Genomic DNA, 25,574 nt, shown 5'->3' on the forward strand with positions numbered 1-25,574 from the left:
CTGGAATCGGGGTTTGGGATAGGTGAGAGCTGAGGGTGCCTGGGCTGGCTGAAGTTTAAAATCGTCAATTAAAAATGTGGGTTCTCTCTCTTTCACAGTCACCAAGCTGGTGAGTGGCCGAGACAGGCCTCTGACCCAAGGTCTCTGAATGCAGAGCTGATGCTCTCCTTGCTGTGCCTTGTAACCCAGCCTTCCACCGACTCTGGCCTCTGCTCGTTGCTGCAGCTGCACCCATACACGGGCACGGAGGATCCAATGAAAGGTAAGTACAGCTTGATTTTTGCAGCCTGCTGAGCTGTGGTGGATACCTCATCTGGAGAGATCTCTGATTCTTTGACTCAGAAATTAGCATGTAAGTGCGTAAACCTAATAGCTAAACAGAGACGAAGTCTCTCATAGACATAGTAAGTTTGAATTGTGTCTATTCGTAATCTGAAATGACCTGGCTGGCTTGCTGGGGCTGGGGTTGGGACCAGGGCCCCTTCTTTATGTAATAAGTTTGCTACCAGCTGCCAAGGGAGTCTTCCTGTCTGTATTATTAATACGATATAGGCCTTTGGTTTCCAGTATCATCTCTTTGGAATTTCTGTCTCAGATCCTGTGCAAATGAACATAATCCCCTGGCAGGAAAGGCGTTTCGGAGTCCTGGCATCAAGCTGGGGGCCTCTGGGTTTCACGTGAAGAATGCCAGATGCTGCCGGCCTTTCATTAAGGTCTGAGTTTAACTCTGGAGCCTTTGGGTGCTCTTGCTGGAAGGGAACAGGCTGCTGGCTCATGAGGGCTGTCATCCAGGACTTTCCCAAGAGAGAGGATACAGAACAATTTTGTTTTCTTTTTTAAATATTTATTTATTTGGCTGCTCTGGGTCTTAGTTGCGGCACGCGGGATCTTCGTTGTGACTTGCAGGATCTTTAGTTGCGGCATGCAGGATCTAGTTCCCTGACCAGTGATCAAACCCGGGCCCCCTGCATTGGGAGCACGGAGTCTCAACGTGCTGGACTGCCAGGGAAGTCCCAGAACAATTCTCTAAATGTCTCAGGATAACTCGAAAGGGTTGGGGTGGGTTCACAGCCCACCTTCCAAGTTTTTAATTAGCAGGACATATATTTACTCTTTAAATGAGACTGTGCTGTACTTCCCACACTTTCTCAAATCATACCACCTGCAGAACAGAATATTGTTGGACATTCTAAGGAAAGTAGACAAGGCTGCTTCCAGCCAGAGGAAGCTACTGGTCCAAGGGCTCTGGCTGCCCCAGCAGCTGAGAGGTTATGTATCTCAGTCGACTTATAACCCACCAAGACCTGCCAAGGTGCAACAACCAGACGGGTGGGGAGCTCTGGTAGGAACACGTGGAATGGGCTTGCTGAAGACTGTCAGGCTGCCATTCATTTATTTTACATTTGCCCCATAAACACTACTGAGCAGCTGTCCTGTGTCAGGCACCAGGTGCTGCAGATGGATACTGGGAGGGGTAAAAGCAATGACATATCATCCCTGGCCTCATGGAACTGAGGGAGACAAGCATACAAGTGGTTCTGTCACTGACTAGCTAAGTGGCCTTGGGCAAGTCCCTTAACCTCTCTGAGCTTCACTTTTTTCGTCTGTCAAATGAGAATGAAAAGCATGTACCTTGTGGGATCGTTGTGAAGATGGAAAGAGGCCATAATTATTAAACAGCCTCGCTCAATGACCAGCTGGCAGGAAGCGCTTAGCAAGAGGGGAAGCACTTGACACAAGGTGAAAGGCTGATACAGGGTTATTAGATTATTATTCCCCATCTCTCACTCTGCATTGCCTGATGATATTTTACAGTGCTTTCCCCAAAAAGGGGATTCAGACAGTTGCACAGAACCATTTGGGTGGGGTGGGAAAAGGGGAAGAGGCTATTTCTACATGCACTGATTATCCTTTCCCCTTCCTAGAACATTCTGGGGAAAGTAGACAATGCTGCTGGCAGCTGGAAGCTATTGGTCCAAGGTCTCTGAGCTAGAGTAGGCTTGCAGAATCTGTGTTTTTTCTAAGCTTTCCAGGTGGTTTGGATGCAGAGCAACTTTCAGAAACACTGGTATGGTTGACAGTTTAGGGGGTGACTTTCCTGTCTCACACATCCTATGGTCCTGGATCACAAGGGTGTATAGTCATAGGTCCTCTGCCAGCCACATGGGAGGTACTAACTGACCCCAGACCCCTGCCACAGTCAACTGGATAAGGGGTGAACATCTGGCTTAAAGGTGAACAGTCAAAATTCCTTACCCAAGAATCTGGAATAAGGACCAAGAGATTTCATTCTTGGCTAGACTTTTGAACAAAGAAGACATTATAAATTTTGGACCAGGAAGGAGGCTTTTCCCCACTATGTGGACTGAGTTAGCAGAGAGACAAGAATGGAGTCCTTGTGAGAGGAAGAAGGAGTAGCCCCTGGGTACCCCATGGCTTTCCATTTTCTGATTCCAGTCCCCTCCTTAGGTTTAGTTGCTCTTGCCTTCAGGGTCTGTGAGACCTACACTTGTGCATTTAAGTTAATGTAAGATGGTTTCCATTTCTTGCGACCAAAACAGTTCTCTTTAATAAGAGAAGGGGCACCTATTTATTTTACTATGAAGAAAGGAAAGGATTTGGAGGGTTTGGAGAGGGTCTAAGCCAGGGGTCCAGAATTTATTTAGTTAAGTTTAGACTATTAAATCTCATATCGTCTCACTTAAACTAATTTTTAGAATGGAGTAGTCTCAGCCTTGAACCAGAAGCTTTTATGATCTGCTTCTTAGACCTGAGAAACTGAGTGTACTCTCAACTTCATCCGGTCCTGCAACCTGGAACATTAATGATGACAATACTTTCCATTTGTATATTTGCCTTATAGTTTACAAAGCCTAGATCACCTTTGTAGGATACCACAAACACAATTGTTTGTTTATTCTGTGCATCTGCTGCTGTGTTCTTAGCTTTGGGCCACATGCTATTTAAAATTGTCTTTTAGTTCATGGAGGGCTCCTGCTAGAAACTTTATAAGCAGTACTTTTCTCCTGTGTGGGTGATATCACCAAAGAAAATGAGTTTAAATTAGGAGAGAAGGTCATTCCAATTGGCAGTGGAGGAAGAAGCAACGGGTCATGTAAGTGAGGAGTGGGATTACATGCCTGGAAATCTTCAAGAATAGAAGTGATATGATCAAGACATATGCCTGCCTGATGGCAGGGGCTAAAGCCCGACTCTTGGGTTCTTTTCCAGCCCTGGGTTTTTATGTTACTAAGTGGCGAAGTCATCATGTTAGAATGCAGACCCAGCACCTGTCTCTGTGACCAATTTACATTGCAGTGGCTTGATTTTGGTTTCTGTTCTCACTGAAGCTGTTTCCTCATCCATAAAATGGGGTTGATAATACTTCGGGTGTATTAGACAGGGTCCTCCAGAGAAACAGAACCAACAGAAATATATTTCTGAGAGAGGAGAGAGAGACGGATTTTATAGAATTGGTTCATGTGATTATAGAGGCTTGGCAAGTCCAAAATCTGCAGGGTAGGCCAGCAGGCTGGAGACCCAGAGAAGAGTTGCTGATCAAGTCCAAAGGCAGTCAACGGGCAGAATTCCTTCTTGCTCAGGGATGGTCAGACTTTGTTCGATATTCAGGCCTTCAGCTGATTGGATGAGGCTCACCACATCATGGAGAGTAATCTGCTCGCTCAAAGTCCACTGATTAAAATGTTAATCTCGGGCTTCCCTGGTGGCGCAGTGGTTGAGAGTCCGCCTGCCGATGCAGGGGACATGGGTTCGTGCCCTGGTCCGGGAAGATCCCACATGCCACGGAGCGGCTGGGCCCGTGAGCCATGGCCGCTGAGCCTGCGCGTCCAGAGTCTGTGCTCCGCAATGGAAGAGGCCACAACAGTGAGAGGCCCACGTACTGCAAAAAAAGAAAAAAATGTTACTCTCATCCAAAAAAACACCTTCACAGAAACACCCAGAATAATGTTTGACCAAATAGCTGGGCCCTGTGGCCCAACCAAGTTAATTTAAAAATTAACCCTTATCACAGCTGGTCTCATAGGCCAGGACATTTAATTAGTCAGGAACTGTGAGAAGTGTTTTGTGAATGGTAAACTGCTCTGTACTGCTAAAAGAGAGGCAAGCTCTGCAGGTTCTACCCTCTACCCCAAGTGAGAGCGTTTTGGCACACGGTGGGTTAAGGAGCCCCTGTCTCGCTGCTCTTCCACCTGCTGTCTGAACTGTCACTACCCCCTCCCTGACCCTCAGGTGAGGAGGGACTGGAAAGGGGGCTGAAGTCATCTGACACCTGATACTTCCTTCCTGCCTGGATTAGAGTCATACTGTCAATATCATGCCAGTGTTTACCAAATTAACAAATGGACTTCAAGTTAAACACTGAACGATTTGTGAGATGGATTTTTAAAAAATGTGACTGGACTCAGGGGATCACTCACAAGTGATGGGCTGTTTGCCTTTTTTGGACTCTTGGCCTTTAACATCATGTCACTTTAAATTGCTTTTCATGGAAAACAGCCTCCCTGCCATTCCTCAGCCTCAGCAGAGAGCCTCTCTGGCCAGGCAACTCTGTGCACAGCTGGAGCCTTGCCTTGCTGTGGGGCAAACTTCTTTCTTCTGGGCCCAACAGAGACAAATCTCCTCTGGTCACTTGGTCCAGAATGGAAAATTAAGTGTGTTGAAACACTTCACTCCCCACCAGGAATTTCTACCAGCAGAGCAGGGCCAAGCAGGGCTTCTAGCCAGTCATTACCATCTGCTAATAGCAACAAAGAAAGCAGAGGTTTCTCTGTGAGGCGGGCATGACACCAGGGTCCGGTCTGGGTGTTCCTCGTGCATCTAGATGTTGGCATCATGTCCACAGCAAAATCCCCAGCAATGTGCTGCACCTTCTCCTGGCACGTGAGAGGCTGTCTCCACGGGTCAGTCCTGCTCTGCCGGAGGGATGCGCTGACTTAAGAGCCTCTCAATGACGGGACACACCTTGACCCCAAGGAGACAGGCTGCTCAGGGAAGGGGCCTTCGGATAGACAAAGTGATGAGTGTCTTTTGTAGATTTTCATTTTGTAGCCTATTAATTTTTAAATGCTATTTATTTTGGAAAGACATTAAAAGGAAAGAAAGAAGTGGATTTCAACACCTTTACCATGTGCTGTTCTGCCGTTGTTTCTATAAGGCAGCAAAGCAGCCATTTAAAAAGTGAAAGACTTAGGTCAATTATTTTTCTTTCCTTGGCTTACTGGACAGCAAAGAGCTGGTTTAGCTGAATTGACCAGTTGTTTGATGAATTAATCAATCAGCAAATATTTGTTCTGTGAGGCCTGTGAGCAAGGCACTCACTGTTTGATTAAATTGTTTGATGAAACAGAACAAACAGACCTGTCTTCTAGGTTCCTTGTAGACACAATCTAGCTGTGTGCAGCTAATTACCCTACCACCTCTAATTACAGATACACGCTCAAACTGAGCTCTTTTCCTTGAACGAAAAGTTAATCCTGGAAATCTGGTAATGCAATTACTGTGCTTGTTTCAACAAGTGAGAGAGTGAAGGAAGGAGGGAGGGAGGGTCAGAGAGAATATGAATGTGCCCCATTTATGCAGCGCCACAATGAGGGAGAGTTACAAAAAGACTTTTCTATCCAAGGAAAAATGAAGGTCTGTGATTGAGCGTGATTTGGTGTCCAAGATTTGGCTTTGAAAAGGATCCGGAATCAACTTTCCTAAGTGGCATTTAATGTACTCCCATGGGTTTCACTTTCTCATTAGCTTAGTTTTTAATAGATGTCACAACTCAAAGTCAGGACCGTATTTCAAGAAGGAGGAAAGAATGAAAACACTTGGGAAACACACAAAACAACCAGAAAACTCTAAACCACAACGGTGCAAAAACATGTCTTTCTTCTAAACATCATCTTAGTATGAAGCAAATGGACCTGTCAGATATGCTTGTCACATCCACATATTTTATAATCCAATATGTTCAGGCAAGAGTTCTGGAACACCTGCCAGCAGCAATCTTGAACTTTTCCTGACACTCTAAAGAGCACGTAGGGAGGGGGCGGGGGGCAGATGTGGGGGAGGCCTTAACCCTTTCATTTAGCACCTAAGAGTCCTCTGGAGTAAGCGTCACCTAAGAACAGCCCCAGGGGAGGACCCGCCATGGGTGTAGGTGTGACCCTCCCGTGAGCTCTGACAGCAGCTATTACTACAGCCTCACCGGTGGCCTCTCTCTGCCTGTCAGTGAGGAGGAGCTTTAAAGCTAACCCTCTCTCAGGGATGACCTCACCTGGAATACCGTCCAATTCATTTCAGTTCGTGGAAGCACAAAGTGCACAGGACTGTGATGATCTCATCCAGTGGTTCTCAGTGTTGGCTGCACCTTGGAATCACCTGGAACGCTTTAAAACTGTACAAAAACTAATGTCTGTTCCCACCCAACACTATTCAAACAGAAGACCTGGGGTAGGCCCTGGCTAGTGAGACTTTTTCTAAGTCCCCAGGTGACTCTGACGTGATGCCAGCATTGGGAACCACAGTCCAACCTTTCAGCTTATAGAGGCCCCCAAACAGAGGTGACTGCCAGTGTCAGGGCCAGGACTCAGATCCAGGCGTAGGTCAGTTTGGATTGCTTAGTGGTTGTTAAACACCTGCAGAGTGCTCAGTCCTGCCCTGGGCACCATGGGGTTACAAGAGGAGACTGAAGCCTGCTCCCTGCCCTCAAGGAGCAAACAACCTTGGTGGGGCGGCAGAACTCATGGATGAAGCAGTCAAATGAACGTGGTAGGGCAGTGTTCACTCAAGAGCAGAGCTTCCTAACATCAAACGCCAAGTCCAGGTAAAGTGTCCTGGAAGAGATGCTAACAACACTGTTTGGACTGGAGGGAAGAATTCTTGGAGTCAGGAGGCCATAGGCAGAGCTCAGGGCAGGGACATGTGGCCAGTGAAGGGGAGGAGAGGGCACTTTCCAGGGGGAGAGGTTGGGTGACAGCTTGGAGGTTAGAGTGAATGATGTGTGGATCACGTGCTTTTTTTGGTTTTTTTTTGCGGTACGCGGGCCTCTCACTGCTGTGGCCTCTCCCGTTGCGGAGCACAGGCTCCGGACGCGCAGGCTCAGCGGCCATGGCTCACGGGCCCAGGCGCTCCGCGGCATGTGGGATCTTCCCGAACCGGGGCACGAACCTGCGTCCCCTGCATCGGCAGGCAGATTCTTAACCACTGTGCCACCAGGGAAGCCCCGGTGGGTCATGTGCTTTAATGGTCTTTGCTGGAGAGAGCCCAGGACTTGAGGGAAGTATGTGGGTATGAAGAGGGATTTGGGGCAGAGAGGCAGGTGCTGCCACTGGGGGAAATCCACAGCAGCTAATTATGAGGATGACTGCCTGCCCCACGTGGGGAGACGTCACTGAAGGTTACAAAGCTAAATGGCAGAAGGGACTTAACACAAAGTTATCTGGTGAGAACCCTGTCCTGGTTGGTTGATACCCAGGCTGTACCAAGAGTTCAGTATTCTGAAATCTCCCCCGCATCCCATCCTTGGCCACATGGCGCCAGGTTCTTTGGCAGCATTATCTTGAGCCAAGCATTTTGGGGGAGGCATTGAGCTCTGGACTGTTTGGGGGAGGAGGGGGGGGACGTTTAGAGACAGATGGGTAAAGAGAGCCTTCAGGTCAATGCTAATAAAAGCTCCATGTTCTCCAGTATTGAGCCCATGGCCCCACTGCCATTCCCCAGCATTTGATGGGCCATGAGACTGGTGGGGCCTCCCCTCCCTCACACACACCTTCTCACTGAGGCTCCCCTCCCTTTGTGTTCTCTTCGCCTGGACCTCTTGCATGGCTGTCTGCTTCTTCCCTTGACTTGGTGGATTAAACCTGCCTTTACTGTGCTTTTTATAAGAACAGGGCCGGAAGGCCATTTGGAAGGGGCAGGAAGGTAGGGTTTGGGCCCCAGGTGTCCCTGTCCTTCAGGGGCCACTGTGCTCAGAGCCCTTAGGAGCCCACAGACAGAGGCTTTCCTGCTGAGCCCACTCTTCGGCCGTGCTGCCTCCTCTCACATCACACGTTTGTCCCTTGACTGTCGTCTCCTCCATTTGCTTTCTAGGCAGGTGCAGCTGCTAAGCAGCCACTCCCACTCTACACATGTTGGCACTGTGTATGCTTTGGAAAGCCCCTCGGGTCCTTGCTCTCCGAGCCCACTCCCAGGGCTTCCTCCAAGAAGCTTTCTCAGATTCCATTTTGCCTGAATCAATTCTAGTAGTGAAGCCAGCTCGAAATTCCCTCCTACCAAGGTTGGAGGAGACCAAACTAAGGACGCCCTGACTGTCTTGGATTTGCCTTTATAAGAAAGGGTTTCTCTTTATTTGATTGTATTTCTTGTACTTTAGCCATGGGAATGCAAAGCTGAAAGAGACATTTGAGATCGCTCGATCCAGGCCCTTCATTTTATAGTCTGTGTGGGTGAATGGCTAAGAAAGGAAGGTCTGGTGTCGTATTGACGGGGTTTAAATCCTGTTCCCACCACTTTGAAGCTTCATGACCTTGGACATATCACTTAACCTCTTTGAACAGTTACAATAGTCCTTGTTTCATTGGTTGGTGGCCATATTTAAAGAAGATAATTCATATAAAGTGCTTAGAATAGCACTTGGCATATGAATACTATTTTTTTATTATTGCTATAAATGAAGAACTTGAGACAGACATATTCTGTAGACTTGCTGGAAACTGGATACTGGGGACTATTTTGTAATTTGTCATGCTAGTTAAGTGGTTCTTAAACTTTTCACCAAAGCATCCCTAATATCAGAGAAGAGTGGAAATGTAAATCCAGGTAATCTAGGGGCTTAACTCCATTCCATAAGAATGAAATATCTTGGACTTTTGTGTTATCTTTAAAAGTGCACATAAAATATGCATTTTATTTCTTAATGTTTGTGTTTGTTCCAATCTAGAAATAGTGGTTCCCCCACAAACTCTTTATCATTATAAAATCGACTCTCCTAAACATAAGTGATGCTTACTCTTTGTACGGTGAGCATATCTAAGAGTGGGAAACTCCAGTTTGAGGGACATGAGGTTAGTATGTGGAGTATCTTAAACAGCCAGTGATTGCTTCCACAAGGGGGGGCTTCAGGTGTCTTGCAGAAAGCAGGAGGGAGAAAGTCCCACAGAAGCGGCACCTCCTCCCTGGGAAGGCGGGGAGAGCCAGCCGTGAGATGATGATAACTCCATCCCTGAAAGCTGCCAGCTTTTTGTTCTTGGCAGGCCCAGAGGCCCCTCTGTGTGATTCTCTGGGCTCCAGACGGGGGGCTCTGGTCTCGCCATGCCCCCGGGAGGCCACGATCTGAAAGATGTGGCGTGACTTGGTGCCTCGAGGCAGGCTATGTGCTGAAACGAAGGCGAGACAGACTGTCAGCGTGGAAACCATGCGGTGACAGCTTCCTTCACCCTCCAGACCTGTCATCTCACGGGGGAACTGACAGGCCTGGACTAATAAGGTAAACAAAGGCTTTAGAGCATGGAGGAGGAATGCCGGAATTCTTTCTTTAATGTTTCCCTATTCACAACATGTCACAGAGTTAACGCCTGGCCTGGTGGAGGTAGCAGTTCCCGGCTTTTAAGATGTCCCAAGGGTAGTAAGGGGCAAGGCCGGAAGCCCAGAGGCTGAGCTCAGAGTCAGAGCATCTGGCTGCTTCCTTGGGAAGTCCATGCTCCTGGGGTCGCATGTTTGAGGATAAAGTCCCAACTCTAGCCTGCTGGCCGAGCCCCGGTCATAGGCGTTGTCTGGTCTCTCTCTCCCTACTCCAGTGCTCCTCCTCTTCACTCACCTTTCCCATTCCAGAAGCTCAGCTCCAGTTCTCTCTGTTAATCTTAGACACTTGCCAGGGAAAATCACCTCAGCGTTGCCTTCTCCAAGGTCTAGCCAGTACGGCGCGCCCCCATTTGGCTCTAGAAAAGCCGCCAGGTTTTCTGAATCAAATCCCACCCCACGCCCCCCAAGTCAGGTGTTTCTGTCTCCTGGACCCCTTTCCTATCCACCCACCCACACTCCCCCTTGCAAGTCAGAGCCCCTTTGCAGGGCTGGGGTGGCAGTAATACAGTATCTCTGTGCCATTACTGAAAAAGACAAATGGCCTGTTAGCCTTTTAGGATGTAATTTAAAAGCCGTTTGTCTAGTGGTAATAACTGGAAATGGACTTCCGCTGTAGGCCAGGATGACTTCCTCCAGGAGCGAGCGATCAGCTAATGGTGATCAGTTGGCCATGGCTGTTTTCAGAGGTACCTACTGTTTCCCCTGGAAGGCTTAGGGAGGGGGAAAATGGCATTTTCAGGGGACTGTGAGCTCACAGAGGGCTTTGGAGAAAGGCAGGTGCTGCTGCTCTTGTTTGTCTTACGTACTGAGAGGACCAGGAATAAATATAGGTTCACAAGGGTGGAGAGCATGATGGTTTTAACAGCCAAATCTCACCAGTTGGAACCCTTGAAATTTGAAAAGGTTGGGCTTCATCTTTTTTCTGTCTAAGAATCTGCAGGCAAATTTGAGTTATCTGGTTTTGGTGCACCTCAGAAGTGACATTTCTCAGACAACTGGGGCTTTTTCCTGCAGACAGCAAAGCTTTTATTTTAACCATTCAGGACAGACAGTTTTCAAGAATATATTACCTGTGCCTCTTCTTCAACAGAAATGTTGCAGAGATGTTAAGTGTTCGTTGATGACACAGGGCCATTATTGTGAATGTCAGTTTTAAAGACTTTGTCTTCTTTTTGCTGTTCTTTTGTTCATTATGTGCTCTTTTATAATTACGTCACTTCATCTATCTTGGTATTTAATACACATTTACTCCTTATTTAGTGGTGAAAAATGATGGAAACATCCCAAATGGCAAAATAAATAATGATGTACTCACTCTATGGGTTACTCTGTGACCTTTGAAAAGGATGTAGAAGACTCTTGATATAGAAATTGAAATATTGGAAAGAAGCTTTTGCTGTATCACTAAGTGATGCAGTGGCTGCTACACAGTATGTACATCAGGGTGGCCTCTATGCCTGGGAATCCTGATGCATTCTGATTCCAGACTGTTCACATCTATGCATGAAGACACCAAAGTACTCAGCCTTAGATGAAAGTTCTGTGGGTTCAGTTAAAGAATTCCAGGCAAAGGAAGCAACATTTACTGATCACCCATCATGTGCCAGACACTATTTTAGTTGCTTTCGTATGTTACCTCTGTTGATCCTGATGATGATGCTCTGACGTTATCTTTGTTGCATAGACAAGGAAGCTAAAGCTAAGAGATGTTGTGTGGCTTGCTCAGGTTCACACAGTTGAAAGAGAGTGGGGCTAGGATTGGGATATGAATATAACTGACTCCAAAGCCCATGTACTTCCTTCTGTACTGCGCCAATTATCTGTTGTTTCAGTAATGCTGCATGGTGCATGACGGGCAACCACAAAACCTCAGTGGCCTGCACAGTAAGTGCGTATTGCTCATCCCTCTGGGGTCAGCGGGGAGTCGGCCAGGCACTCCTGCCGTTCTCCGCTGGGCTCAGCCACCTGTCTTGTGGCTGACTGGCTATGGGCTGATCTAGGCTGGCCTTGTCTGGGGCAGATGGGGCGGCTCAGCTCTGCTCCACATGTCTTTGGACCTCAGCAGGCTAGCCCAGGCATGTTCTAGTGGCAATGGCCCAGGTGGAAGAGAGCAGGAGGAACCATACAACCCCTTGAATCACACAGGCTGGGAACTGGCACACAGTCATCCCTATTGGCCAAACCAAGTCATATGATCCAACCCAGCATCAAGAGTGGGGAATATACTCCTCCTCTTTTATGGAAGGAACTGCAGAATTACGTGGCAAAAGATATGGATACAGGGAAGGGTGAAAAATTGGGGCCATTAAAGGAATCAATCATATATGACAAGCTGCCTTATTCAAGCAGGTATTCTGAGGGCTTCGTCTTGGGGGTGGAGAGAGGGGAGACAGATATATGTTTAACCAAAATAATATTATCCCATAGTATATTATTAGCTATACTGACGGGAAAATTGTCCCATCCTTAGATAAATTTGCAGATGCTCAATAAATTAAAATGAAGATTTATCTACTACAGTCCTTCTCAGTGCCTTCAATATTTCAATGTGCATTGTGAATATATGGGGAGAGTATGAAATATTTCCCAAACTAATTGACTGTGGGATACTTTTTATACAGGCTACCTGTTAACATCTCTTAGAAAAAGTGTTCTGGGAAACCCCGGTTTTGAAAACACCAGACTAATGATTCTTAGGGTGACTTTTAACACCAAGTCCTATTACTCTATGTTATTTTGTAACACGGGGATACACTCTGGGACTATTAAGAAAAGGAGAGGGGTTTTTTTTTTTTTTTTTTTTTTTTTTTTTTGCGGTACGCGGGCCTCTCACCGCTGCGGCCTCTCCCGTCGCGGAGCACAGGCCCCGGACGCGCAGGCCCAGCGGCCGTGGCTCACGGGCCCAGCCGCTCCGCGGCATGTGGGATCTTCCCGGACCGGGGCACGAACCCGTGTCCCCCGCATCGGCAGGCAGACTCTCAACCACTGCGCCACCAGGGAAGCCCGGAGAGGGGTTTTGTGTTGTTGTTGTGTATTTTTCTCCCAGCCCCTACACTAAATGAACCCAGATTCATGACCCCGAAAGCAAACACACAGAACTGTTTCCACAGCCCTTCCTTGGCTGTCAGTGGCAATGTGGTTCTGCTGTGAGCGCTTTTTGCTCCTGGGCTCTGGTACTTAGGTGCCACATCTGGGCAAGAGGCTGAAGGACATGTGTCTTCTGAGAGTGCAATGCACGAGCTTGGCGAAAGCTCTCTGCTCCTCAGCTATTCTTTCCACTTCCTGGTGGGTATCATGATAGTTCCGTCTAGAGATTCCTGCAAGCATTTCCTTCAGGTAACTGCTGTGGCACAAATAAAGTTGCAGGAGGAAAGGTAGCTCAATTAAAAGCACAGCTGTCACACAATTTAGGAACATGTGCTTGAATACAGTCGACCATGTGAGTATAAATGATGATTCTTCTCTATTTGGTAAAGTGGGACCAACGAAATTGCTACTCGTCTATCTTTGTTAACCTCCTTCAAAGCCCTGTATGCACATGAAAATACCAATGTAACATAAAGAAGAAAAAAATCTGTAACTCACACTTTTGCATGTGAAAAATGGTGTGATTTTTCTAATGGGGGTTTCATTGCTTGTGCTGAGTAATGGCCTCATTGCCTTCAGCTGAGCATTGCTGCCTGGGCTCTGCCCGGCACTGGTTCTGGCTCACCCTGCCTGCCTGCCCAGGAGACCGGTTTGGCCAGGACTGAAAGGGGATGACACTGCTTCTGTTCCCCTCTGCTTGGCACCTGGGCAGCTGGAGGACAGGGTCCTTGGACCCTGCTCCTGCCCTCCACCCCGTCCTTTGGAACTGCATCCGTTGATCTCTGACTTGCACCCTGCTGTCTACAAATACCAGTCGCCCTGCCTGCCAGGAGTTCTGGCAAGGAGTGTAGTGGGGGCCTGTAACAAACTGCTTCAGACGGCTGACTCTTACTTTCCTCCAGAGGCTTAACGAAAATGATTGTAGCTGATTCAGCAGGGCTGGAAATGACCCATCATCTCCCTGTTGCAATGATCTCTGTGTCTTATACGGGCACCGTGCTTATTGTTCTGGGATTCATGCCCACTGCATGTGTGATCATGTGTGAACTAGTGCTCGTTGGAACTGTGTTCATTTACATAACACATTTCTCAGGTGCACATAAGTTATGCATGAGTCTGTGTTAATCGTTTGACATTTCATTTGAGCACAACAATTTTTCTTACTCCTCCGTTTTCCCTCTCTCTCCACTCAAGCTCATGCAACACTTCAGAAGCAATTGATTTGCTTTTCCTGACACTGTGGGGTTCCTGACTTTTTACTTTAATGGTGGGGAGGTGCTCAGAAGCCCAGGTGGAGTGGAGTGTCTTGCCCAAGGCAACTCGATGGGCCAGCAGAGGATCTGTGAATAAGTCCCAAGGATTCCCTGCCCCACGAGCCCTTCCTCTCTCCTCATCCTCCATTCTCCAGGCTTGGTGACCTGTCTCTGCTAGGAAAGCTAACTGATGAGGCAGCCAAGCCATTCCTAACTAGCCCTGTGTTCAGGCTTCTGAGAGCCTTTCCCATAATTTCATTAGGCAAGGGCTCTATATTGACTAATGTCCACTCATTGTTTCCTCATGCCGATTAGAATTCTCAAAAGCTGAGAGTGATTTTTTCCTCACTCACAGGAAGGTGTGAGCTGAAGAGCTACAGAGGACAGAATTCTAAGTAGTTCTCAACAGGGTTTCCCCCTGCCGGAGCTCGGTCCTCTCCTCCGCCTGGTTCCATGCTGCTCCCTGCGTGTCATGACCGGAGCAGAAGCCAGGTTCATTTCCCACAGGTGCACAGATCCCACTCTCCTAAATGAGAGAGACGAGAAAAGTGATGAGAGCCGATATCCCTGCTCCCAAAAACAGGAAGCAGGCTGGATAGATTGACTCGATACGGAGCTATCAGACTGCAGCTCGCTCACAACTGGGACTTTTATCACTGCGAGTCATCAGCGCTCTGGCGAGTTCATGAATAATGCATTTCCCAGTGATTTCCTTCCTTATTTGCTAGCTTGAGGCAATATTGATTTTTTAAAAAAGTATACATAGCTGAGGTGTTGTGGTAACATTTATTTAAAATGCTTGGGAGACAGAACACATATATGTTTATCTCTACATATGTGTGTTAGTGTCTGTGGTCAGTGGATAATGGCAGTTGCTTCGGAGGCCACCGTTGGTTATTCAGCAATGATTTCCAATCAAAGATGTGTTCCGTTTGGAGCCCTGAGTTCGGTTGAAACAGCTGTGTGGTGATGGTGGTGGTGGACCTGGACGATGCAGCACAGTGGACTGGGAAGAAGTCGAGGTGGAGGGGGACAAATTACAAGTGGGGAAACTGAGCCATTGAGTTGTCAGTAAGGTCTCTTGTTATTCCGTTGAGTGCCCTCCCTCCGTCCCTTCCTTCTCTTTCTCTTTCTCTCTGCATCTCTGCCCTGGATGCAAAGCCTCTCCTGGCTGCACCAGTCTCCATATCAAAGGAGCAAATTTGGTGGTGATACATGGGCAATGCTCCTGCATAAGCGCCTAAAAAACAAAACAACCTAAAGTGCTAACTAGCGTTGGTGACCATGAGGCTGAGCTTGGGGAAAGAAGAGGTCGAGTGGGGCTGGGCTGTCAGAACTTCCCGTGGGTGGCTCTGTCCTGCTGAAGTGAGCTGGTGAGTAGCTGGCATCCTCACCTGTTAAAGGCTCAGGGCCTCTGTTTACTTCGTCTGTGATTCTCAGGAACTGACAGAGAGAAGTGCATACCTGGAATTACTGCGCTGACGGCAGGCCTGACGCCCCCAGCCCTGCTCACCCACCCATCCCCTTAGGCAAGCCAGAGGCACACTTCCAATTTGACAGGCTGTTGTGGCCTCCTACTTAATTATATTGTCACACAAGCTTTCAGGGATTCTAAGAAGAGAGCCCTCTTTGGGGTAATTTAATTCTCCTCCCAAGGGCTCCACTTAGCCCTCCCCTCACCAAGCTGGTCTTTCCCTCTAAAAGTTCAGCAAGTGCCAGGCGCCTGCTTGGTGTTGAAAGAGGGTCTAATAGGAGGAGGGGGTGGCTGGAGTACTCCTCCCTCACACCCTTCCCTCCCAGACACTCAAGGCTCAGGCTTCACCTCCTGGGGCGGGTATAATGGCGGAAGTGGAGAAGCCACAGTCACGGAAGTTCTGGACAGAAAGCCCGAGAGGCTGTGGAGGGTCAGAGAGGTGGAGGGCACAGCACAGCTGGCAGGCCGACGCTCAGGTCTCCCCTGTCTGCTGACTCAACACTCCTACCGGTTAACAATCAGGACCCCAAATTCTCACCCATGTGGCCCCCTACTGTTTTGAAGGTACTTTCACATATAGTGTATTATGTGAACTGCCCCAAAAGTCTAGAAGGTGCCCCCAAATCCCTCGTTCAGTTGTCTTATCTAGCAGTAGTTGAAGCTCTCTCATCTTTCCTTCAGTCCCAGACTTGTGGAAGAAAGAAGTTTCATACACACTGCCTCTACTTCATGCCTTACAGCCCTCCTCGCACACTGACTGGAGCTGCCTTCATTAAGGTGACCATTAATGTCCAGGTCTAACCCTAGGGCCCTTTCTGAGTCCTCACTGGCTCTGGTGCATTTTTTCCTGTTACCAATTTCCAGTCCACTCCCATCTCCTCCCGGTATATTCCCACCTCCTCCCACTGCACCTTCACCATGTTACAAGCTGGTAACATGGTCAGCCCAAAGAAATGGGTTTCCAGTGGTGTCACTGCAGGCATCAGATGCAGACAATATTTTGGGTTAGCCAACAATGCTAGGGGTTTTCTCAAATCTTTCCATTTGGATAACTACCGACTTGGCCCACAATCAGAGGTGGTCCTAGGTCCCTATAACTAGTGACGCTGGGAAGTCACCCAGTGGTGAGTCTCACCCACTTCCATCTCTTTGGTCCCAGGTAGTCCTGGAGGCCTGAGGGCTCTGAGTTCTGGACTTCCCGTTCCCACGCCGTTTGCTGAGCAGCATGTGGAACTGAGAGTTCGCACCCTTCTCCCCATACCTTGTTGAGTCAGAATCCTGAAGCTGGACCGCCTCTCAGCTGGGGTCTTTACTTTTGCTCACCTAACAAGGAAGAGGCTGGAAGGGAAAGCTTGTTTCCTCCGTAGGGCGTGGAGAGCTGGAGCAAGCACAGCCGACTCTCGTTTATTTGAAATTGCTCCATGGTGCAAGGCCCTCTAATCGATCATTCCTCTGCAAATGTCAATGGGAGAAATGTGAGTTCCGTATTTATAAAGCCAGAAAAATGGGGGCTTGTCCCCCACCTCCCAGGTGTGTATTTATGCACTGATAAATGACCCCAAAGTGGGTTTGTTATAGAAAACGTTCGTGCCAAAGGCAGGAACCTTGCATCTGGAAACACAGTCTGACAATTAGGCCTCTGAGCCCGGAGGCCAGCACTCAGGCTCTGCATTTGTTTCCTGGCTGTGACTATCACATTCTTAATGCTGGGCTGAATGCAAGAGTTTGGGAATTTGGATCCTCATGGTTTCTACAGTACTGTCCCCTGAGGTTGCTTTTCATTCTGTTTCAGTTTTGTTTGTTTGTCTGTTTTTGGCCCTGGGAGTGGAGCTTTAAAAATCTTGGAATCCAGTCAGTTTCAGTGCAGGAGAACAAAACTCTAACCCCAGGCTTGTCCTGAGGGGAGACCTCAGAGGAATAAGGAGTTAAATGACCCTTTGAAGTAATGAGATGGAGAGTTCCTCGCAGACTTGGGGTGCCCTGATTGGACAGGCATTTCCCAGGAGCCTGCGTACCCCAGCTCCGCCTTAGGGAACAGCATGTCTGTACTAAGACATGACCCCTGACCCCAACTCCTGTCCCCTCCCTCTCTCCTCCGGCCGTCTAAACAATGGCACCCTTTGTTTTAAGAAGGAGGGTGAAATAGGAATCACACTTCCAAAGTAACATTTGCAAAAAGGGACAGAAGTGAACGCCTAGGACTGGTTAAGTCAAAAATGGTGTGTCCCGCTAAGGCTCCCGCAGATCTTTCTCCCCAGGTGAGGTCTGAGCTGAGTAGTGTCTGACCAATCTGAGACTTGTGTTTTATGCGCTTTGGGGGGGAAAAAACCAGGTGCTGTGAAAGGGTTAAAAATTCAAGAGCCCTAAGCGCCAGGCCTGTCCAGTTTCAGTCGGGAAGAAAGACGAGTGTTTAGTTAGTAACTGGATATGGCTTGAGCTGGGTTTTTGGCCTCCCATCCCTCCGCAGGTTGAGAGTTGAGGTTGGCCCAGTTCTTGTGGTTGTTTGGAGGTAGAATCGAGGCAGGCAGCTCTGGAGGCAGGGCCTGGGGGTGCTACCCTCCCCTCCTTTACACAGAGGGAAACAAAACCCAGGGAAGGCTGGGGACTTGACTCAGGCCATCCTTACAGTGGCACGGCAAAGACAAGAGTGGGAAAGTCTTGCTTCCAGTCCCAGTGTCCTTTCTGGAAAGCCCTGGATTATTCTAGCACATGGATTCAGGCAGACGCAGATTGAGGGCGAGTTCAGCTTCTTCTTGGCTGGGTTACCTCCGGTTCATCTTTTCCCCTCTCCATTCGGATCCCTCATCTGCGAAATGGGGTTCAAAATAGCTCTTTGGCCGGGTTTTTGGTATTAAATGAGATGGTCTGTATAAAGACCAGAGGCTCAAAAAATGTTTGTTCTTGGGCTACCAGGAATTCTCCCAGGCTTGGGACAGCCTCTTCCAAATCAGTAAGGATGCAGGTAAAGCCTCTGAAAACCAAATATCCTTGTTGAAGTTCTGCATACTCCCAGCCCCTTAGTGGAGGAGCCCCGCGTCAACCGGAAAGGCAAATGGGATGGAGAGAATAAAAAGGGGGCTTTTCTGAGCAAAGAGGGACTCACCCTGAGAAGCAGCACCGAGTTAACGATGCCCGAAGCAGGCCTGTGAAGTTAGAGAGGCCCAGAGATGAGAAGGCCAGGAGGAAATAATGCTTTTCTTGTCTCAGCTGTGGGCAGAAGGCGCGCAACAGCTGGCGGGCATATGCGGCCTGTTAGGGGCACGCTCCCATCAGACAGAAGGAAATCCTGCTGGCTACAGCAGGGCCTTAGCAGCCACTGGGGAGCAGGCGGTTTGGGGCTCTCGGGGAGTCAGAGCCGTTGCTGCCAAGGCTCCAGGCTCCATGTCCCTCCTCGGCTGCCTGAGCAGGGGCCTCCCTCCCCAGCCACAGGCCCCTACGGCCCTTTTCCTTCTCAGAAGGTGTCGGATCCAGTGATTCTATCGACAGAGAGTCCGGGGAAGCCTGGGGTTTATTTTGTATCCACTTCAAAACGCCTACGAATCCCCCCTCCTCCTCTGGCTGTGCCCAGATGGACGACTTTGGCCCACTCTGCAGCCTGGAATCCCGCTCCCCAGGCAGCCTAGACAGCGAGCGACCTTCCTCCTCCATCTTTTGCTTGGTTTTCCTTTATTGGCCAAGGGATCAAACTCCTGAGAAAGGGGCCAGGGCCGCGTGCCATCGCCTCTTGGGCCCTCAGCCTCTGAGCCGTTGGACCATGTGACAAGATGCCCAGCATTAGCGTCTGCTAATTAATTGGAAAACCCGGCTCCCTGTTGGCCTGTAGCTTTTACAGACCTGAATTAAATGAAGTGTTTATGTGACAGATATGTGGGAGGGATTTCAGATATAATCACCATCAATCTGGCTGCAGCCAAAATAAATTCTGTGAAAAGTAAAACAAACTATTGCACAGACAAAGTAGGCCTTAGGGGTCTCCAGCAATAATCTGTGTTTTCTTATTTAGCCGCGTCTAATATTTCTGCTCTTTTCGGTGTAGATAGGATCTCTGCACACAGGGCACTCTCGCTGCAGCTGACAGAGGTGGACACACGCTCTCTCCCACTGCGTGGAGGGAGAGGAGAAGGGATGTTGCATATTTACATTTAAATTCTTAGTTCAAATAAACCATCTCTCGCTGGGTGTGGGGTGGGAGATGGGAAGTGGGCTGGAGGCCGTGCAACAGGCTCTGCTCCTCCAACCTGCCTGGGCTGGGGGCCATGGTAGAAAGATCGGAGGCCGCTGCTTCTTTCCGAGAGGGGCCCCTCAGTGTGCCCGTGAAGTACACAGGCTGTCCGAGCGCTCTCTCTCTGTTGGTTATTTCAGCACTCCTGTGAGGAAAGAGAGTGAGGAAATTGAAGCTCTGACGTGGTAACAATTTGCCCAGCTTTAAAGAACGGTGACATGGGCGTTGACCCTGACTCTGAAAGCCCATGCAGTCTCTCTCTACAAGGCCTTGGTGAATAAAGAGCCGGTCGTCTCTGAGAAGAAGCCTTTCGCCCCGGGTCAGCCCTGCTTGGCCCTGCCCTGCTCCCCTCCGTCTCTCACAGCTGGGGCTGCTTCACACCCCTCCCCCGTTCTCCCCCTTTGGCTCCACTTGACCCCAGTTCCCGGACCAGGCCTGGGGTGATGTAGGAAGTCCTGAGGTCTCCAGACTAGCGGCTGCTCGTCCTGCCTGAGCACAGCATGAGCCTCCTTCCCGAGCTGCAGTCTCTCCTGGGTCCTGCCCAGGTGGCCAGCCTAGGACCAAGCAGCCCCGTGACAGCAAAGGCTCCAGCTTGCTCCATACAGATGTCTGGGCGCTTGAAGCCAGCTCTCCAGCTCGCCTGTACCCGGGCTTGGCATGATTGGAAATGCCCTGCCCCCTCAGCCCCTGCCCCACTAGTCAGTGCGGGCCTGGGCCCGGGGCTGGAAGAAGCCGTGTGCCCATTGAACTCAGTGCCTGCCCGTCTGCTGTGAATCCCTGTCCTGGCCCCTGTGCTGCAACGTCAGTGGGTCTGGTGCCACATTCTGTCTGTTCCTCAACATCGAGAAGTGCTCTCTGCAGCCCTCTCAGTGCTCTCCCTTACTGATTCTGAGATGTGAGAGCCCCTCTGAAATTCTACCATGAGGAATATGTTTTCCTGTTTTTTTCCATCTGCCCCTCTATTCCTCTTTCCAAGAACCCCACGGAGGGTCAAAATGCCCATGCCCAGTGGGAGAAGATTCTAGATCAGTGATTCAGGCCACAGCTGCTCCTCCCCACCAACAAAAGCAACGGGACAGATTCCCTTCTCCCCGACCAACCTGCAGTACCAGAAAGGGTCAGTTATACCACAGTTATGCTTATACACTTGGATAGACCAGAAAGAAAACCTCTCTATGAAATAAAAGTGTGTTTGTAACTTTGCAAACCCATTCATTCAACATTTATTGAGTCTACTGTGTGTCAGACACTGTTCTACGCCCTTGGGATACACATCAGTGAATCCTTGCCCTCCTGGAGTTCATATTCTAGTAGGTGTAAGCAGATGATAAATAATCATAAACAATAAGAAATGTGTGCAATGGGATAGAAGGCAAAAAATGCCAATGAATAAAACAGAACAAGGTAAGAGAGATTGGAAAGTACCAGAGTGGGGGTGAGTTACATGTTCAAATATGATGTTTGGGGCAAGCCTATAGAGGAGGTGATGTTTGAACATAGACTTGAGGGAGGCAAGGAAGTTAGCCGTGAGGGTATCTGGGGAAGTGTGTTCTAGGCCGAGGGAACAGCCATTGCAAAGGCCCTGAGGCAGGACTAATGTCTGGCATGTGTAAAGACCAGCAAGAAGGCCAGGGTGGCCAGAGTGAAGTGACCAATGGGAGAAGTAAAAGGAGATGAAGTCAGAAAGATAACAGGGACCAGATCACATAGGAGGCTGCAGGTACTGGAATGACTTTGACTTTTTCTGTCTGTGCCTAACCTAAGTAAGTTCATAAAGGCCAGGCTCTCTCATTAGTCAAGCTAGAGTTCAAGAAATTCAACAAAAATTTCTTGATTGTGTATGCCAAGTCCTGAGGCATACATTGATGAGTGAGGCAGTTTCTACCTTCAGAAAGTTCAAGTTTGAATCCCAGTGGTTGTGGCATCATGGTGCAGAGGAAAGAGCCCTGGACTAGGGAGTTGGGAGACCTGGGTTCTAGTCTTTCCATTTAACCTTGGCCATTTGCCAGACCTCAGCTTCCTGTCACTGGAGATAATGACCTATGTCCTGGTCACCTCCTAGGTACTGTGGCAAATCAAAAGAATGAAGGAATATAAAGACTCTTTGAAAACCGAAGAGCCCTGCATAAACAGAGGAGGAGATTAGGGAATCAAGTTAACATGGTCATTGCCCCATGTCCCTTTCCTTGGGCCCAGTAGACTCAGTCTGTGTTGTAATCTTTGCAGTACTCTATACTGTTCTCTCTCTGACCTCACTGGCACTCCCTTCACCTGGTGACAACCACCACTGCCATTCATTCAAGTTGATGGAAATCTCTAGCATGAAAAATGCATCCAGGGGTATCTGCTTTGCAAAGGAAATTTACCCATTCCTTCTCTATTTCATGCTTCCCTGATCAGATAAAGCTGCATTTGGTGCTAACTTTTAAGTCAAGTATGCACGGCTCCAACCAACAATAACAAAAACAGGCCCACAAGTTGCCGAACACGGTGAGCTTTTTAAAATGCATTCAGACAGTGTGAGGATATTAATAGGGAGACACATATCTCATTTCAGCCTACAAAGCAGATCCCTCAGTGGGACAGGGAAATGCTGGGCGCTTCAAGGTTAGCTTTAACTAAAGAGAGGAACTTGGCTGGAATACAGACACGCCTGAGGCTGTGTCCCAGACACTGCACTTCCAGCTCTAATGGCACAGTCTGTCAGCTCAGCTCTGTTTTGAGTGGAACTGGACACTCAGTGATGGCCAAAAACAGCAGTTGACTAAAATAATGAAGCTACGTGTAGACAGTGATGGAGGCAGAGAAAGATGAGTCTGGACGGGCCCTTTGGAAATCATCTTGAACACTCTTCCTTTACTTTACAGGTGAGGACACAAGACCTGCAGGTCACACTGTGACTGTGATAATGACGAGACTCTAATGTCATTTTCTCTGTGGGTGCATCTGCCTCCTCTAGAGTCTCAGCATTCTAAATGTCATTAGCTCTCCTTTTTGTGTGGCAGTGGTCCTCTGGACCCAGGTCTAGCTGAATGGACCCTTGGAGGTTTTGGGGTCCAGTGATGGGGACGGACTGTGTTGGTCACAACAGAAAGGGCACTGAATAAGGAATCCAAAGACCTGGTCTGAGGCCTGGCTTTCTAGATGAATTTACTGGGTGACACTTGTTTCTTCGACTGTTTTCTCAACTGCAAAGCATGAAGTGTAGCTAAGAGAATGTGTGTTGACTGAAACTATGCATGGAGATTTCTTCGACCATTCTTTTCCATCTCTCTTCTTCAGATTGCAACATGTTGTTTGTGAGGACATGGTTCTGAATTAAGGGTGAGGCTCTGAACAGGGGATGCGGGGGGGAGTCGGCCGTCCGCACATGGACCCTTCGCCTTCACGGTCACAGTATACCGGGCTCGTCACCATCAACGCCCACCCCCCTGCCCGCCCCCCCGCCCCGCCGTCACCTCCTTATCACACCCCAGCTCCACGGCCTCACCAGCTTTCTCCTCAGTTCTCGAGGTTGTCTTCAAGTTTGTAAATGTCTCTTCTTCTCCTGGGGAACTGCCCCTATCCTTTCGAATGGTAGCATCACTACCTCCATAGGACCATTCCCAACTCCCCCAGACAAATTAGTTGCTGTCTTCTCTGTGTGCTGGTGAAAGGAACAAACTCTAGAGCCAGACCATATAGGGTTAAGTTCCAGCTCTGCCACCTCCTAGGGGCTTGCCTTGAACACATTCTTTAGGCTGTCTGTGTCTCAGCTTCCTCATTTGTAAAATGGAGATAATAAGAGAATGTAGATTACAGGGTTATTCTGAGGAGTAAGTGGATTAGTGTAAGTTGCAGCATTTAGGACAATGCCTGATTCATGGTAAATGCTGCATATTTTCTGTTGTTGTTATTATTAGGATACTTAATATATTGTGTGTGATGTAATGGATTTTACGTCTCTCTCTTCTACTCCAACTGTTAGAGCCAGAACAGTCCTATTTTTCTCTGTTTTCTCAGTGTTTAACACCATGTCAAGAACATACTAAGTGCTCAGTGAATACTTGTAGAGTAAATGATTGGGCATAGCCTGTGTGGTTCTGTCTGACATCACTTATGTATTTTTTCCAGCAAACTTCATGGGACAAGCAGTCTATCAACCATGGCTCTGTGGCCTTCTTATGAATTGTCTTGTGGTTTACAAAATATCCCAAGTCGCATTTTTGTTTAAATAACAAAAAGTTGTCTTGGAATTTTAACCAATAGAACTACAATGTGGAAACAAGTGAAACTCAACTGATAATAAATCTTTCTGCTTGGCGTTGTGGTCCCAGGGCTAGGGTCTGTTTGAAGAGTAGTTAAAATAAAAGGAGATCCCCCCCAGAGTCTTTGGGATCATATGGTATGAAGGGATACAAAGGGTTTCAGTAAGTGAACACAGTCTCCCAAAAGAGACAGATGAGATAAGGATATGCAGCGAGAGGGGAAGGCCAGAGTGGGGCTGGGGTTGTAATTTCCCAGAAGAAGCAGATTTTAAGCCCCTGGTTTCACTTCCTGTTCTTAATCTTGGTGCTATGTACCATATCCTGAAACGGACACCCAAGAGACTGTGTATCCGCCAGTTTGGGTTTAGGTCAGGGGGAAACAGCTATCTTCCTATTGTAGGCTTAATTTCCCATTTCCCCTTGTATTCTTAAATAAAACAAAATACAGTCCTTCCAAGGGATTGTCAGGTAAAAATTCAACCATGTTATCTCTTCCTGATGGTCACTGGTGAAGATAATAATCTAATAGATGACCCATATTTGACAATATTTAGATATTAGCTAAGGCAGTGATGAAAATATGTGTTTGTGAATATAATATGCATGTGTCTGTGGTTATATTACTATTTAAACAATTTAAATTACAGGTGGATACTTAGGAATATCAACATACTCTTGTCACCTACTTTATAATATAGTTTTCAGGCCAGTAGACACACAATAGGACCCATTCGATGAGCTGAGTAAGGGGTGTGGTAAACTGTGTGCAAAGATGCTGCCAGCAATTCCTCCCCTCCTTGGACACACCTGTTGTGCCTCCTATCAAGGGATTGAGTGGAGTTCTCCTCCCCTTGAACCTAGCCTGGCCTTGTGACTTGCTTTGGTCAACAGAATTCTGCAGAAACAATGCCGTGCCCGTTCTGAGCCTTGCAAAAGGCTCCTAGGAGTCCCAGTGGCTTCTACTTTCACTCTCTTAGAGCCTTGAGCCACCATGAAAGGACATCTGACTACCCTGCTGGAGAGGGGGGCCCAGCCAACCTCCCACCATTCCAGCCTCCCCAGCCAAGGTACTAGACACGTAATGGGAAGTCATCTTGGCTCCTCCAGCCCCAGTCAAGTCCTGCCCCTTCACACCACTTGGAAAAGCAATAAGATGTCTCCCTAAAACCCAGTCCAAGTTATCCCATCATGAGCACATGCTTGTTGTTTTGAGCCACTTCAATTTGAAATGTTTTGTTACACAGCAGTACATATCTGAAACAAGGGATAGCACTGTTCTAGATCCATGTCTGAGATCTCTTCCTGTGTAATGTCCTCTTTGGATTAGGACAGCCTGGGAAAAATCTTTGAGTGCCGCTCTATTCCTCTTGCTCTTGACAGACACTGCTGGTTGATACAACTTTTTTCCCCATTCACCCACATATTGCCTTAAACTTCACCCCAGAGCTCTAGACAACAATTACAAAGCCATTGATGTAGGCCTTTGAACTGAAACAATTTGCCTTTCTAGGATTCGTCATTATGTTTCCAGGGTCTCTGGTGATGAAAGGAAAAGGGAAGTGGTGTATCCTAGTAAGCCATTAGCACCTCCTAGAATCATGGAATGTTAAAGGTGATAGAACTTCGGAGACCATCTAACCTAGTGGTTCTGAAGGTGGGCTGCAGGTTACCTGGGCTGCTTTAAAAATTAAACTGGGGCT

The sequence above is a fragment of the Lagenorhynchus albirostris genome, chromosome 13 (genome assembly GCF_949774975.1).
Source record: "Lagenorhynchus albirostris chromosome 13, mLagAlb1.1, whole genome shotgun sequence".
In the NCBI taxonomy this organism is placed as follows: domain Eukaryota; kingdom Metazoa; phylum Chordata; class Mammalia; order Artiodactyla; family Delphinidae; genus Lagenorhynchus; species Lagenorhynchus albirostris.